The sequence below is a fragment of the Meles meles genome, chromosome 8, assembly GCF_922984935.1.
Source record: "Meles meles chromosome 8, mMelMel3.1 paternal haplotype, whole genome shotgun sequence".
NCBI lineage: Eukaryota > Metazoa > Chordata > Mammalia > Carnivora > Mustelidae > Meles > Meles meles.
This window is the reverse complement of record NC_060073.1, coordinates 17,508,498-17,526,602: the sequence shown is the minus strand read 5'-3', so window position 1 is coordinate 17,526,602 and position 18,105 is coordinate 17,508,498. Positions and strand designations below refer to the sequence as shown.

The following is an 18,105-nucleotide window of genomic DNA, read 5'->3' as shown; positions in this document are numbered from 1 at the left end:
CCACCCAGGTGCCCATCTTACTCTCTTTTTAAAGGAACTTGCTTTTACTAATGTTAGTTCATAAATCATATGATTTTCTCTATATTAGTATTGAAAAATTCAATACATGATTGAATTCATGATACAAAGGCACAGCAAAATAAAGCAAAAAGGTGCCTTAGTTTGGAGAAGAATATCTTCTTAAAAAGCTATTGCAAGGATCAGATAAATGGAGAAACATTAGATGAACTTGCTTCCTATTTCATTGAGAAAGATTAAGCTACCGGAAGAACATTTCCAAAGAGTCATGACTATCAGTCTACCAGGTCTACCAGCATCTGTTCAAATATATACTATCTTCTTACCTTCTCCAATAAACACATAACCTTGCTCCCATCCAAAGGCAACCAATCTCTTTATAATCTGTGTTCTGAGCCTCACCTCCTTATCACTTACATAAAGGCATCTCTTATTTCATCTATATTTTCCTCACTTATGGATCATTTGTTTCAGCAAGGAAGCAGTCTGCGATTTCTTTTATTTTTAAAATGAAATCTTCCCTTGATCTTATTTCCTTTATCAGCCACTACTCCATTCTGTTGCCTCCTCTTTGTAGCATAACTTAAGAGGTTCTTGAATGCCTGTCTCCCAATTCTTTCTATTCTCCTTAAAACTTTTCCAGGGATACTTCAGTACCTAACACTGAACATGCTCTTTTCAAGGTCACCAGTGACATCTGTGTCCCTAAATTAAGTAGTCTTTCCTCATTTTTTATTTTATGGACTCCATCATTAATCTCAGTGAGAAGAATGAAGAATCTTTCTGTGTTCTAATCAGACAATAAGCAAATAGAAAAGTACCTCCTCTTTCTCTGCAGTTCTAGAACTCTATCAGTAATTCACTCTACCTCACACTGGGTATTCACCTAGGCAATGGTCCATTGGGAAATTTGGCTGGCTCTGCCCAGTAAGGCCCTGATTTTGAGACACCATTTTCTATGACGAATTAATAACACCCTTCCACCAGAATGAAAAAGTGTATTTTCATTAAAATTGATAAACTGATTCTAAAATTTGTATGTATATGTAGCTATGTTTGAACATCCTTGGCAATAAAACCAGTGTGAGGGACATAGAGATAGGGGACAGGATCTTATACAAACCAGAACATACCAAAAAGCTCTGCTTTATAAACATTTTGCTGCAGGACTGTTAATAAAGAGCTTTAAAGAGTGGAAGAAATGGCCCAGAGATTAAGCCATCTATCTTTGGAAACTTGCTATGGATTTTATAAATTAATAAATGATGAAGGAGGGATTTTAAATCTGAGGGTAGAATGGTTTATTGGATCAATTCTAGAAAGGCAAATTGCTATTTATCTTCCTCTACTTGATACCCCATTTCATACATTTCTTTGTGCCTGTCTGTCTCAGTTCTATCTCATTTTTGATTTGTAAGGTTGTTTTTTGAAACTTCAACTAATATTTGCACAAATAAAATGTTTGTTCTGTTATCTCTCTCCCCCACCTTCACACTATTATTTCAGTGTTACAGCTCTCATTTCCTCTAACAGAATCAAATAATTATTGATGTAGAAAATAGTGCATTAAATAAAGTAGAAGATGCCAAGTGTGGTTTGAACTAGGGTCCAGAGTTCCAGGATTAATTGCTGGAGTGCTGCTGTTGAGTCATGTGTTTAGAAGATCATCTCCTCTAGGAATGTGGTCCTGGTCAGATGGTTCTTCTGGTCAGGGAATTTCTCTAAATTGTCAGTGAAAAGATAATAATACTTGTCCCTTAATACCACAGGTGAATAACACCTGTCCCAAAATTCTGATCAATCACTTCAATTCTGCTTCTTTTTGTCAGATGTGAATAGACATAAAGATAAGTAGGATACAAGAGTGTAGAACAAGACCCCTGGGTATGGACCTTCTCTGAAGGGACATCGTGAGCTAAGTCTACATTTCCCTCAAGCTTCAATCCCAGGGCTACCTAGATTCAGAGTAAGCAGACCTGCCATCCCTTCTCTTTTAAAAAAATGGAAAAGAGAAAAATTCCCCTAATCTTTAAAAATTGTGTGCTTTACTTTTAAAATGATGGCATATGTAACTTAAGTTCTAAGGAATAAAAAAAAGTAGATTTTATTTTTTTTAATTTATTTATTTATTTTCAGCGTAACAGTGCTCATTGTTTTTGCACCACACCCAGTGCTCCATACAATATGTGCCCTCTTTATTACCCTACACCTGGTTCCCCAACCAACCACCCCCAGCCCCTTCAAAACCCTCAGGTTGTTTTTCAGAGTCCATAGTCTCTCATGGTTCACCTCCCCTTCCAGTTTCCCTCAACTCCCTTCTCATCTCCTTCTCCCCATGTCCTCCATGTTCTTTGTTATGCTCCACAAATAAGTGAAACCATATGATACTTGACTCTCTCTTCTTAACTTATTTCGCTCAGCATAATCTCTTCCAGTCCCATCCATGTTGCTACAAAAGTTGGGTATTCATCCTTTCTAATGGAGGCATAATACTCCATATTGTATACGGACCACATCTTCCTTATCCATTCATCTGTTGAAGGGCATCTTGGTTCTTTCCACAGTTTGGCAACCGTGGCCATTGCTGCTATGAACATTGAGGTACAGATGGCTCTTCTTTTATCTACATCTGTATCTTTGGGGTAAATACCCAGCAGTGCAATTGCAGGGTCATAGGGAAGCTCTACTTTTCATTTCTTGAGGATTCTCCACACTGTTCTCCAGAGTGATTGCACCAACTTGTATTCCCACCAACAGTGTAAGAGGGTTCCCCTTTCTCCACAACCTCTCCAACACATGTTGTTTCCTGTCTTGCTAAAGGATCTGTACTCGAGGAACTACAGAACACTCATGAAAGAAATTGAAGAAGATACAAAAAGATGGAAGACCGTTCCATGCTCTTGGATCAGAAGAATAAACATTGTTAAAATGTCTATATTGCCTAGAGCAATCTATACTTTTAATGCCATTCCAATCAAAATTCCACCGGTATTTTTCAAAGAGCTGGAGCAAATAATCCTAAAATTTGTATGGAATCAGAAGAGACCCCGAATTGCTAAGGAAACCTTGAAAAACAAAAACAAAACTGGCGGCATCACATTACCTGATTTCAAGCTTTACTACAAAGTTGTGATCACCAAGACAACGTGGTACTGGCATAAAAACAGACACATAGACCAGTGGAACAGAGTGGAGAGCCCAGATATGGACCCTCAACTCTATGGTCAAATAATCTTCGACAAAGCAGGAAAAAATATACAGTGGAAAAAAGACAGTCTCTTCAATAAATAGTGCTGGGAAAACTGGACAGCTATATGTAGAAGAATGAAATTCAACTATTCTCTTACACTGTACACAAAGATAAACTCGAAATGGATAAAAGACCTCAACATGAGACAGGAATCCATCAGAATCCTAGAGGAGAACATAGGCAGTAACCTCTTCGATATCAGCCACAGCAAATTCTTTCAAGATATGTCTCTAAAGGCAAAGGAAACAAAAGCGAAAATGAACTTTTGGAACTTCTTCAAGATCAAAAGCTTCTTCACAGCAAAGGAAACAGTCAACAAAACAAAAAGGCAACCCAAGGAATGGGAGAAGATATTTGCAAAAGACAGTACAGACAGATAGCTGATATCCAGGATCTATAAAGAACTCCTCAAACTCAACACACACAAAACAGATAATCATATCAAAAAATGGGCAGAAGATATGAACAGACACTTCTCCAATGAAGACATACAAATGGCTATCAGACACATGAAAAAATGTTCATCATCACTAGCCATCAGGGAGATTCAAATTAAAACCTCATTGAGATATCACCTTACACCAGTTAGAATGGCCAAAAAAAAGTAGATTTTAGATTAGTCTATACTTCTTTGCACATTATTCATAGAATGTGTTACTCTTTAACAAGCACCTGTTGGTACTCTATTCCAAACACATTACAGGACCTTGTGGATTGATGTTGTACTTCATCCCAGGACTCAGCTCTTGTATTAAGTAAGCACATGGGCACTTTGACCTAATGCTGTACAAAGATACTGTATTCCATCCCAGTGCACAGTTTTCTATTCACTATGAAGGGAATGGAACACATCTTCAGATGGAAACCCAGAAGAATTTGGAAAAAGAACACTTCAATTGGTTGGAGACATAATAGTTTTGCAAATACTTGATCAAATCAAACCACAGGAAACAGTGTCTTGAAAAATCATACTGATGGGAAATTGCCAAACCCTGATGAGAATCTAGAAACAGTTCTATAGGGTTATGAACTTTCAGGAAAACTTCTTTAAATTGCAGTTGGAAATAAAAGAGGAAAATTTTGCTTCTTTACTTTTTCCCTGGAGTTCATGTTGAAGATTGATAAGTAGTGGGGAACATTCTCTACCTTGTCAGCCAGAGTTACTTTTCCACTCCCTCTTACATGTACAAGTAAGACTTGGGAACAAACTTCATGTTTTGGGTAGACATTGAAGGGGCTTTTCTCTGTGCAGTATAGGAGATTGCCATCAGCAGAATTTTCAAGAAACTGACAAATGGTGAGATTTCTAATACACACTTTTGCATTTTCAGAGAGGATTTTAAAGTGTGTGGTAATACTTAAAAGAATGGTGTTTTTGTCCAGCTACCAAGTTTAATGCAAGCATGAGTCTATCACTTTGTTGTGTACCCTTGGGCCAGCTACATAACTTTTTCACCCTAAATCTTCATTTTTAATGTAGATTATATGAAAAGTCTGAAAGGATTTGGAAACAAAATAATTCATATGGTGTTCACAGGACAGCACTTGACACAATCATATGTGCTCAATAAATAGCAGCTGTTAGAATGCAAACATTTTTTAGAGGGTTTGGAGTACCTAATACATCAAAGCTAATGAAATTAGAACTAATTTAGCTTTTCATCTTCAAGTTAAATCCAAATGCTGATGAAATGCAACATGTACCTATTTTGGTCCTAGTCATGTAATCCTATTTTTTATTCTTTTTAATTATATTCTCATTCATCATTCATCTTCTAATGCTGTCTCCATCATGATATTTTAGGTTAAAAGGTGAGCTTCTTTGTGGCTGTAAAGAATACTGATGTACAAGAAGGCAATTTCAGTGCTGTTTACTATTTACAATGTTACTATATATAATACACAATTCTATAGTCCCACAACAAATGCCTAAAAAATGGCACTTGTTTACCTTAAGAGTAAACAAGTTCTTTATTCAAGCCACAGAGCAGAGACTTCTGATTTTAAATTATCCACTTAATCTTCTTTAAGTGCATTTGAGGCCAAAAGTAACATTAGATTTCTTTCTCAGAATATTTTAAGAATATTTATTATTTTCTTTTTTTTGTCGATTATATATTTATTTCAAGAATATTTAAATGGCTGAATCTTTGCACTGCTTTGGTGCTGGTTGTTGGGGTTTCTCTCTCTTAAAGTGAGCTAAATTGCCAGGACAATAGAAAAAAAAGAAAGCTCAGGCATCCCTTAAGAAAGCCACAGGTAGAAAGAGAGAGAGTTTTTTATTTTTTAGTTTTTTCAATTCCAGAACTAGTAAGAGTATAAAACATTCAGGGAAATCAGCAGAGAAATATTGAAAAAAGAGGAAGGTGAACTAAAGAGCACGAATTTCCCCGATTGTAGGAGATAGAATATGCTTAGTTAGACAGACAAAGAATAAATCTTTTTATTGCTGAAGTAAATAATGATCCTGATAAAAAATACAATGGATTTTAGGGAGAATAGTTAAGAATGGAGTTTTAATCTATTCTTTTAATTTATAATAACTATGTATATATATATATTGAAAATGCATTCATATGTGATTGATATGTACTAATAAGTGCCTAAAATCTTAAATTCAGCCTGAAACATGATTACAGAATATTACTTACAATGGTGACCACACTATTAATTCCTCATATATTTTTGTTTGTTTGTTTCCTTTTTCCTTAATGTCCTCTGCCACAGGGCTAATGGATACGGATATAAGCAAGGTGTCAGAGAGAGAATTCAGGAAAGCAATCATAAAGTCAAGAGCTAGGCTTGAATAAAGTATTAGTGACAATATAGACTCTGTAAGGGCAGAAATGAGATCCAATCAGGTCAGATTAAAAAATGCTATGAATGATTCGCAGTCTAGGGGCATGTGGGTGGCTCAGTGGGTTAAGTCTCTGCCTTTGGCTCCGGTCATGGTCTCAGGGTCCTGCACGGGGATCTCTGCTCATCAGGGTGCCTGCTTCCTCCCCATCTCTCTGCCTGCCTCACGTTCTACTTGTGATCTCTCTCTGTCAAATAAATAAACAAAATCTTTAACCAAAAAAAAAATGAGTTACATTCTAACCTTTATACTCTAACAGTCTGGGTAAATGAAACATAAAGAGAATCAGTGATCTAGAAGATAAGCTGAGGGAAAAGAAGGAAGTTGAGTAAAACAGAAATAGGCATCTAGAAGCACATGAAGAAAGGGTTGCAGAGATTAATGAAGACATTAAACATTCCAATGTTAGAATTGTTGGGATTCTCATATAGTTTTAAAAATATACTTGAAAGTTGAAACAGGAATTTCTATTATTTTCAGAATGATTGATGCTAGAGTTAGTTTTGTGCCAAAATGGATGGGAAGGAAATAGTGGGCAAAGCAGGGAGTGGGGAGGCAAAATTCCCCAGGTCACAGCCCAGGAGATGGTCCATAGTCCCGTTTACAGCCACAAGGGTCCCTGAGCAATCTCTGGTTAACCTCCAGTGTATTGAAGAGTATGGCTATTGAGAAAGGATAGACTTTCGAATCTTTGGGAGTGTTTGGGCCATGATACACCTATTTATGAAAAGCTTATAATAGTTTAATATGTTTAGTTTAAGAAGCTATGTTATGTTATCATGTTAGTTCCACCTACACAAATTGATTATACTGGACACATGATAAAATGATTCTCAAGCCCCCTTTCCTTTTTTTCTGAACAGCTAAGTTGATGGAAAATGATGGTGTTGTGGATTTGAAGATTTTTAGTGGTGTCTGGGTGACCCATTGGCTTAAGCATCTGACTGTTTCTTTCTTTTTTTTTTAAGATTTTTATTTATTAATCTGAGAGAGACAGTGAGAGAGAGCATGAGCAAGGAGAAGGTCAGAGGGAGAAGCAGACTCCCCATGGAGCTGGGAGCCCAATGCAAGACTCGATCCAGGAACCCAAGATCATGACCTGAGCCGAAGGCAGTCGTCCAACCAACTGAGCAACCCAGGCGTCCCTGACTGTTTCTTTCAACTCAGGTGGTTGATCTAGTGTCTTGAGATCATGCTCTGCTTTGACTCTGCATTCAGCATGGAGTCTGCTTCAGATTCTCTCTCCCTCTCCCTCTGCCCCTCCTGCTCAACTATCTCTTGAGAATAAATAAATCATCTTAAAAAAAGTAAATTTGAGGGCCCCTGGGTGGCTCAGTGGGTTAAAGCCTCTGCCTTCGGCTCAGGTCATGATCTCAGGGTCCTGGGATTGAGCCCCACATCGGGCTCTCTGCTGCGTGGGGAGTCTGCTTCTTCCTCTCTCTCTGCCTGCCTCTCTGCCTAGTTGTGATTTCTCTCTGTCAAATAAATAAAATATTTTAAAAAATTAAAAAAAGTAAATTTGATTTTTAATTTTAAATTTCATACAGTTCTGTCTAGATACTTACTGAAAATAAAAGTCGATTATTTTTGTATGTTCACATCTTGATTTTAAGATTATATTAACACATCTGTATAAATGGACAGAGTTATTATACATTTGTTGTTTTTCTCTTTTCACATGTTATAAAAAGTGCTTCACCATTCATGTCCTCACTCTATTAATTATTGTTTCACTGTCAGCATCAGTTGCTCTCAATCTGTCATAGTCTGAGTTATAGAAGCATTCTCCTATTGTTGGCCACATAGATATTTCTAAATTTTCACTGTCATAAATTACATGACATCATCTTTCATTATAAAAGTTATACCACCCTATTTCACTTTTCAAATAACCTTTATGTTCAGAGTTACTACTATAAGGAACACAAATATGTTCGTCATTCTGGAAATAATGCAAAGGTATTTTCCAAATGATTGCATGAGTGAAACACTTTCACTGCAATTTTAGAATTAGTATATTTTTTAAAAGCGTGATTTGAAAAAACACATATTTTACCTTATGATGGATGAAAATTTCCAGTTCAGTTTGTGTGTATAGACAGTGCTTAAAAATAATGCCAAATTATTGATAGATTGTATCTGTAAGTAATTGGACATTATCGTCTGATTCTACATTCCTTTGTTCTGTGTCCCTCATCAAAGGGCTTCATTTAAACATGGACAAGGGAAACAGAAGGCTTGAACCTCTACAGATGGATGGAGAATTGGAAAGCCAACCTGCTCTGCATTCTTAAAAGGAAAGGAAATTTCTTCTTCTTTCTTGTTGACAACATGGGAAAGACTTGGGTGTTAGAACTAAAGTTTCCCTATTAACATCCCAGACCTACCATCTGTTCTGAACTTTATCTTTGTATGCATTAGTTTCCTACAAGTATAATAAGGACAAGACCTAACATGAACCATTTCCTAGGCACTAGTCCTAGAACAATTTTTTTTGTATTATTTAACTTAGTCAACATGGCAACACTCTGATATAGGTTATTTTTTTCTAAACTTCTGTTCTTATTATCAAATAATAAAATAAAAAATTCAACACATGCATACTTGTTCTGTGTTTGTATGGAGCTTTCCCATGTATCTTTCTCTCTCTCTCTCTTTTTTTTTTTGTATCTTTCTCTTTTATAAGAAATGAATGAACTCGTCTTAAAGGCTAAGTTCATTTCGATGTTTAAAGAAATATTTGGAGAGTAACCATGATTTGCAAGTGCTTCTTAACCTGAATGTTATTATTCTGTTTGCAGATCAGGCAAACTCCTAGCAGGGATAGCATGCAAATGCCCTCTGCTCCTCTTCTGTGCTCACTGGTGGACATGATTACTCCAGTGTCATACCCCTGTCCTTGGAATCTTTCTCAACAGTTCACTCCAGGAAGCCACTGTTAAGTGGCTAGAGTTGGTAATTGAGATAAACTATTTCCCCACAGGTGGATACCTCCTTTCCCCCATACAGGAGCTCTGACATTTTTAAAGTATTTAATAATTCTTTTTCTCCTCCTCAACTCTTCCTGAACTCCCACTATCACCTTCAACAAATTTTGAATATTGTTTTCTTAGTGAAGCTAGAAACACAGGAGATAATTTTTCAAGTGGACACATCAACTTTTTAATGAATAATGTATCTTTTTAAACTGGCCTGAAACACATTTTTCTTTCTCCTAGTTACAGTCTTTACATGTTCCTTCTGGCAGCTTTGAGTTTTCCCTTGGAAATCATGCAAAACCAAAGCTTTATAACTTGAGTTTGTCCTCCTGGGGCTTTCACAGAATCCTAATGTTCAGAATAGTATTTGTTGTATTTTTGTTAAGCTACATTGCAACTGTCAGGGGCAACTTGCTAATTGTGGTAACCATCAACAGCAGCCCATCACTCCTGGACTCCCCTTGTACTTCTTCTTGGCTTTCCTGTCCTTCCTGGATGTCATTGCCTCCAAGATGATTGTGGACTCCCTCTATGAGAGGAAAACCATCTCCTTTGGAGGTTGCATGGCCCAGGTCTTTGCCGAACACTTCTTTGCTGAGGTGGAGGTAATTGTCCTCACAGCCATGGCCTATGACCTCTATGTGGCCATTTCTAAGCCCTTACACTACACAACCATCATGAACTGGAAGCTCTGTTGCATTCTGATAGGTATAGGCTGGATGGGGAGTTTTCTGCATTCCATGATAAAAATTTTCTACTTTCCAGCTGCCCTTCTGTGACCCCAATGTCATTGATCACTTCATGTATGATTTGTACCCATTCCTGGAGCTTGTCTGCACTGACACTCACATCTTTGGCCTTGTGGTGGTTGCCAACAGTGGATCTATCTGCATCATCATACTCTCTTTTTTGCTTGTCTCCTATGTTGTCATCTTGCTCTCTCTGAGAACCCATAGTCCTGAAGGACAGCAGAAAGCTCTCTTCCCCTGTGGATGTCATGTTGCTATTGTGGTCTTCTTCTTTGTCCTCTGCATATTTGTGTATGCATGACCTTCATCTGCTTTCAACTTTGACCAAATGGTGGCTATATTTTATACCTTCCTAACTCCTTTATTCAATCCTTTGATTTACACTATCAGGAATAGGGAAATGAAAAATGCCAATAATGCCATTCCGATCAAAATTCCACTGGTAATTTTCAAAGAGATGGAGCAAATAATCCTAAAATTTGTATGGAATCAGAAGAGATCCTGAATTGCTAAGGAAATGTTGAAAAACAAAAATAAAACTGGCAGCATCACGTTACCTGATTTCAAGCTTTACTACAAAGCTGTGACCACCAAGACATCATGGTACTGGCATAAAAACAGACACATAGACCAGTGGAACAGAGTGGAGAGCCCAGATATGGACCCTCAACCCTATGGTCAAATAATCTTCGACAAAGCAGGAAAAAATATACAGTAGAAAAAACACAGTCTCTTCAATAAATGGTGCTGGGAAAATTGGACAGCTATATATAGAAGAATGAAACTCAACCATTCTCTTACACCATGCACAAAGATAAACTTGAAATGGATAAAAGACCTCAATGTGAGAAAGGAATCCATCAGAATCCTAGAGGAGAACATAGGCAACAACCTCTTTGATATCAGCCACAGCAAATTCTTTCTAGATATGTCTCCGAAGGCAAAGGAAACAAAAGCAAAAATGAACTTTTGGGACTTCATCAAGATCAAAAGCTTCTGCACAGCAAAGGAAACACTCAACAAAACAAAGAGGCAACGGACGGAATGGGAGAAGATATTTGCAAATGACAGTACAGACAAAAGGTTGATATCCAGGATCTATAAAGAACTTCTCAAACTCAACACACACAAAACATAATCATATCAAAAAATGGGCAGAAGATATGAACAGACACTTCTCCAATGAAGACATACAAATGTCTATCAGACACATGAAAAAATGTTCATCATTACTAGCCATTAGGGAGATTCAAGTTAAAACCACATTGAGATACCATCTTACAGCAGTTAGAATGGCCAAATTTAGCAAGATAGGAAAAACCTGTGTTGGAGAGGATGTGGAGAATGGGAAACCCTCTTACACTGTTGGTGGGAATGCAAGTTGGTGCAGCCACTTTGGAGAACAGTGTGGAGATTCCTCAAGAAATTAAAAATAGAGCTTCCCTATGACCCTGCAATTGCACTACTGGATATTTACCCCAAAGATACAGATATAGTGAAAATAAGAGCCATCTGTATCCCAATGTTTATAGCAGCAATGGCCATGGTTGCCAAACTGTGGAAAGAACCAAGATGTCCTTCAACAGATGAATGGATAAGGAAGATGTGGTCCATATACACGATGGAGTATTATGCCCCCATCAGAAAAGATGAATACCCAACATTTGCAGCAACATGGATGGGACTGGAAGAGATTATGCTGAGTGAAATAAGTCAAGCAGAGCGAGTCAAGTATCGTATGGTTTCACTTATTTGTGGAGCATAAAAAAGAACCTGGAGGACATGGGGAGATGGTGAGGAGAAGGGAGTTGAGGGACATTGGAAGGGGAGGTGAACCATGAGAGACTATGGACTCTGAAACACAACCTGAGGGTTTTGAATGGGTGGTGTGTGGGAGGTTGGGGGAGCCAGGTGGTGGGTATTAAGGAGGGCACATATTGTATGGAGCACTGGGTGTGGTGCAAAAACATTGAATACTGTTACGCTGAAAAAAAAAAAACTAATGATGAACTATATGGTGATTAATGTTATTATAAATATATAAATAATTCGATTAGCCAAGGAGGGGAAAAAAATGTATGGAACAGACTGATGGTGGTTTGTAATGGCAAATGAAACACTGAAGTTAAAAAAAAATTGTGATGAATAAATGTCAGATATTCGAGACAAAATCTTTGTGTGTTTTGTCCTCTTTTATAGGAGCTTATATATTGAAAAAAATAAAAGAAAAGAAAGAGAAGAAGAAAAATGAAAAGACAAAAAAGCCAGTAATATGGTGGCAGGATAAATATTTTCACACTTAGACCACTTACCAATTCTGATTTGGTAATTCAGTATTCAAAGTAAATTAAAAAGTGTTGGAGATTATGTTTACTTAATGTGTAAGATTCAATGAAAGATTAGAAAGAGAAATTACCCATCAAAACTCTTGCCACTGGGGCGCCTGGGTGGCTCAGTGGGTTAAAGCCTCTGCCTTTCGCTCAGGTCATGATCCCAGGGTCCTGGGATCGAGCCCCACATTGGGCTCTCTGCTTGGCAGGGAGTCTGCTTCCTCCTCCTCTCTCTCTCTCTGCCTACCTCTCTCCCTACTTGTGATCTCTATCTGTCAAATAAATAAATAAAATCTTAAAAAAAAAAAAAAAAAACTCTTGCCACTCATCCCATGCTTTGGTAAATCTTTGTGGAGGAATGACAAAAACATCTGAGAGAATAGAAACAGAAACTTACACTATTTCAAGTGAAAAGAAACTTATGTGTAGGATATTGATCTCTGTGATTGATGAAGACATGGGACTCTAGGGTGGAAAAGTTCAAGAATTCTCAGAAACGGAGCAGTAGGACTTCCAGTATCATATGACTATGTTTTGAAAAAGAGGAACTCATACCTTAGATTTCATGATCCTATTTCCCATCTACTCTTATTTATTTTATTTTAGTTTTTTATGTTTCAAGGAAAGTTATTGTTTCTGATATGCTGATATAATTTAATTTTCTTATTTTTAATTTTTTTTGTCAGTTTCCTCTCATGGACTGTATGCCATAGTTGAGACAGGGAATTTTTTTTTCTCTTTTTGGTTCATTATTTATCAAAAAATTCTAGAACATCCTTATGTAGGATTTCGGTGAATAACTGTTGAATAAATGTATAAATGAGGTATCTTCCCATATGCACCTTTAAGTATATCTGTAACATTAACACACCAAAGTAAGTTTGGCAAAGGAATGTAGTTATTGCTGATATTAGATCTTGGGGTTGGTATCTCTCTCTATATAAAATTTTATATAATATATATTTTTAATTATATTTTATATACTTTTATATAAAATATATTTATATGTATATATGACCTAAGCTCGAATCAAGAGTCAGAGACTTAACTCATTGAGCCATCCAGTACCCAATGGCTGGCATGCATATATAAAAAGAAAAAGAAAATACAGTAGACATGTATTCAAAGATTCTTTCCCTTTCCTTCTTTCCTGTCTTCCTCTCTACATTGACTTAGAAACATAGTTAAGATTAGGAAAGGGATACTTGAACATTAACATTAAAAATAAAAAAAAATATTTGGGGCTCCTGTGTGGCTCAGTCAGTTGAGTATCTGATTCTTGATTTCAGGTCAGGTCATGATCTCATGGTCATAAGATTGATCCCTATGTGGTGTTCTTCACTGGGTGTGGAGCCTGCTTGAAATTCTCTCTCCCTTTGCCCTCCCCCCCAAAACTCCTATGCTCTCTCTCTCTCTCTCTCTCTCTATATATATATATATATATATATATATATATATTTGAAAAGAGAAAGATAGATTGAAAGAAAGAGAAATTTTTGTTACCAGTTGACTTTTCCTAAGAGAAAATTGGAAATTAAAGAAGGTGACAAACTTGTTTAATATCACATAGAAGATATTGGTGAGGCTAGGGCTCATGTCTGCCTACCTGACATACTTCATGTATCTAAGCCTTTAACTGGCTTCAACAACTTTCATGCTTCTAGAAGAGATGGGCTTAAGCAAAGCTTATGGAGAAGTAAACAGACTTTCCTCTCCTGCAGTTCACAGTGAGTTGAAACTAATTAATTGGCCCCAAAGCATGTGTTTGCCCATGGACCATCTGAACAAGGTAGCACATTGGACATCCTTTGGGACTGGGTTGGGAGTAATGGTTTTCCTGGAGTTCCTGAGGATAGACGCCTGCCTTAGGCATTTGTAAACTTGTGTGAGAGTTGCCATAAATAGGCAGTGCTGTGGAAGAAGTCAGTTACCTCATGTGTTTCCCAAAAGAGCAAGTCTGGGAAGAGAAGTGGCTTCAGAGGAATTTCTCTCTCAGAGTGCAGGGATAAGTTTCCTTCACAAAGATTTGAGGAACTGAATTAAGAAATTTCTCTTTTTCATGAAGGTCTCCCCTACTCCAATCTAGACCTTGTTGTTTCTGCCTAAATTAGTGTTTCTGGGGAGGAACTGTGTGATGTAGGGCCACCTGCAGAGTCCCTTTCCTGCATAAACTCTCTACATCTCATCACCTTTTGTTATAAAAACATTGAAAAATCTCAGTGAAGTACAGTTTGCATGTTTTATTCAAGCTTCATATGATTCAGCCTGTAAGTAAATTGAAGTTGAAGATACGAAAAAATTTACTGTGTTGGAAGTCATCTATTTCCACATAAGCAAAGAGGTGAGTTTTTCAGTCTGTCTGAGATCATTTCTTCACATTGCCTTGTCAAGACCGATCTGATAGAATCTATACTCAGAATGTCTTCTAGCAAATTATGAAGTTCTTGGATACTATTTCCACCCATGAGGTGCTGAGGCAGTCCAGGTTTCCCAAACCTATCCTGGCCTCAGTGCAAGGCTTTCCTACTTTGAAATCATCTCTGCTTAATGTGGGGTGGGTTAGAGCAAGAAACTTCAGCATGGCATTGAGGCCATCTGGGGAGAAGTTTCTATCTTGATGAGTCCCCTGATTTGAAAAGTTTTAGGTCAGTGGTGATGCTTCTGGGCTGGGGTATAAGATAAGAGTACACATTTTATGCACTTGGGTTTTTAAGACCTTGTTAATCCCCTGCTTATGACTCACAACTGCAACTTCTGTCTGGTTTTGGGGTGAAGGATTGTATGGTGGGTTGGAGGAAAGAAGCCAAACTCTCCAATGAAAACTGGGTCAAATGATCCTCTGCAATATTTTTGCTCATCCCCTCTTTTGTATGTCTTTTCTATCTTTTCTCCTAACCCTTCTCTTCCTGGTGTCTCCTCACTCTCTCTCTCCTCTCTTTTGCTCTGACTATATGCTCTCTTTGCCTTGTCTTTCTCTTCACCATTATTCATTTGGGTATCTAGTTTTCCCTTTTCCTCACCATGCAGTTTACAGAACCTGGTTACTACAGAACTGGAAGTTAAGGTATCAGATGGCATCCTTCTCTGATCTTTCAGGATTTGCCTCCTCTTGAAAGCAATCTGCATGCTGATAGAGATTTGATGTTTTATATGCTGTAGAGGGTGAATGCTAGAGAGAGAAAATGCTATCTAGTAGCATCCGATCCCTGTTTTAGCCCTACTATACTGTACTCACTGAAACTTTCTGGACCACAGGTGAAACTCTGCATACAGATTTTTCTGTACACAAAGCAAGGGGCCACACTGAACTTGCAAGAAAATGTGAAGGTCAAAAGTACTAATAAAAAAGGAATATTGTTTGAATGATGTTTGAAAATTACAGAACAAGAACCGTAAATAATCTAGATTGCCTTCTCCAATTGTGTGTATAATATATATTTATTAAATATGTATATTAAATATATGTATGTATTTAATAAAACACATATTACTAGTAGAGATAGAGGCAGATGCCTATGGACCTGGGAAAAGCATTGGATTGCTATTTGTTCCAATATAATTTGAAATGTAAAGTTTCAACAGGTAAAAAGTAAAAATTAAGATTAAGGAACCATGCTCTTGTACTGTGAAGTCCCCCCAAATATGAGAGATAAGACAGTCTGGGAGTGTGAAGACATGATGATTGAATTCAGTGATAGAACTATGAGTGGTTGTGTTGATCTCATAAAATGTGCATATCTTATAAATGCTACTTTCTTGTCTTAATGCCCCAAATCTTTTTTTCTTTTTTTTAAAAGATTTTATTTATTTATTTGACAGATAGAGATCACAAGAAGGCAGATAGGCAAGCAGAGAGAGAGGGGGAGGCAAGCTCCCTGCTGAGCAGAGAGCCTGATGCAGGGCTGGATCCCAGAATCCTGGGATGATGACTTGAGCTGAAGGCAGAGGCTCTAACCACTGAGACACCCAGGCATCCCTTCTTTTTGCTTATTTAAAATAAAACAAGATATAGCTACTTCACTTGGCTTTTATGACTGTCCATTATCTACCCCTAAATTTCTCTATTACAACCTTTTAATTTAGCAAGAGTATAGTTTCTATGGAGATCATCTCTATGTTAACCTGAAGCAATCTATTTTACTCCCTCTATGATATTTTAGTGATTCTCTCACCTAATTTCGCCTCTTTTCACAGCCAAGCCCTCCCTATCTTCAGTTCCAACACTTTTTAGTAACCAATTTTTGGGGTAAGATTTTATTATTTATTTATTTGTTTGTTTGTTTATTATTTATTTATTTACTGTTTCTAAGAGAGAGACAGAGAGCGAGAGAGAGAATGAATGGGGGAAGTGACAGGGGGAGAGAATATCTGAGCAGACTTCTGCTGAGCATGGAGCCTGAGAGGTGAGGCTTGATCCCAAGACCTGTGAGGTCAGGACCTGGGCCAAAACTAAGAGCCAGGAACTTACCTAACTGAGCCACCCAGGTGCCCCAAGAATCTAAGATTTCAAAACAATATAATCATATTTTTTTTCTTTTCTAATGCTGCCAGAGACCATTGGAACTGCCAATCACAGTCTGTAGTTATAACATCTCTAGTTCATCATACTCCACTAGTATTATTTTAACTAGATGGCAAATGAATTTTAAGTTTTATTTAGGTATGGAATTTTAGTAGGTGTTAATGGGCAATTTGATTCACTAATTTTAGTATATGTGCTGCTGAAGTGAGCACTGATTCAGTAATTTTAAAATTTATATTTTACTTTGGGAAAGCGAGAATAAACTTATGGCCTACTTCAATTTCAGAGAACTGTGTTGAGAACTCCAGTTTACATATTTCAGGCCAATACTTCACTTCTTTATCATTTTTGAAACCTCACTGACCAGCCAATTGATAATCAAGGGACTTTTGTTCTTTTGGAACCAAACTTCACTTGGTATTATCACATATAGTTTTATAGTAATTCTTATGTAATTAATGATCTTATCTAAAGGTGTGTTATTCTTTTCACTTGGTTGTAAAGAGATTGAGGACATATTTATATGCCCCTTTACATAGATTGAAAATATGAGTATGAACTTAATATATATCGGTAACTGATTTGATTTGTTATTGATTCATTGAAGGATTGTTGATTTATCAGAAAGAGTTTCTCAAAACTCATAATAAAATAAATTCTAGATTATTTGACATCAATATTAAATGTACAGAAATATTGTAGACCGAATAAAAATAAATTGTGCTAATTTCCTAAATTGAAGTAATAGAAGGTAAAAGTATGGCCACCGTGAAGCTGAATTACGAAGTAATTTCTTCTTAAAGCATAATCCAAACAAGATACTCAAGAGGTCAGGAATAATAGATGCAAACTTGTGTCCAAATCAAGAAATGTGTATTTTAAGGGAGAGTCTCCAAGTGTATTCATTTTAAAGCTATAAGGGACATTCTTTTTCAGTAATTGAGCTGCATATACATTATACGTACATCATACACATAAGTATATACTTAATAAAGTATCTATTAGGGTGTCTAATTGTCAAATGAATAAAAAACTGTAAGACATTAAAGTAATCTGATCAAGATCATACAGCAAAGCCATTAGTTCTCAGAACTTGGCAGAGCTAACAATTACATGAGAGCTTTGTTACCCCTAATATTCTTGGTCCACATAAGAAGACCTTCAGTTAATGATCATGGGTGAAGCATGAACATCAGCGTTAAAAAACAGAAAGAAAAACAAAAACAAAAAAACAAGTTTCCCAAGGATTTCAATATATGAAAAATTGAAAGCCATTTGTTTATGTGTTGACAGAATTAGAAATGTAAAAGTGCAATTCTGAGTCCAATTTCATCACTGTTGCCAGGTCACTATTTCCCCAATTTTCTCTGCAGATAAACAGTTTCTGCCTTCACTGTAACC

General features: G+C 36.9%; 1 pseudogene; it reads left to right on the top strand.

Annotated features, from left to right (window-relative positions):
• The first annotated feature begins 9,395 nt into the window (after positions 1 to 9,395).
• Positions 9,396 to 11,967, top strand: LOC123947965 (annotated as a pseudogene).
• The last annotated feature ends 6,138 nt before the right edge of the window (positions 11,968 to 18,105 follow it).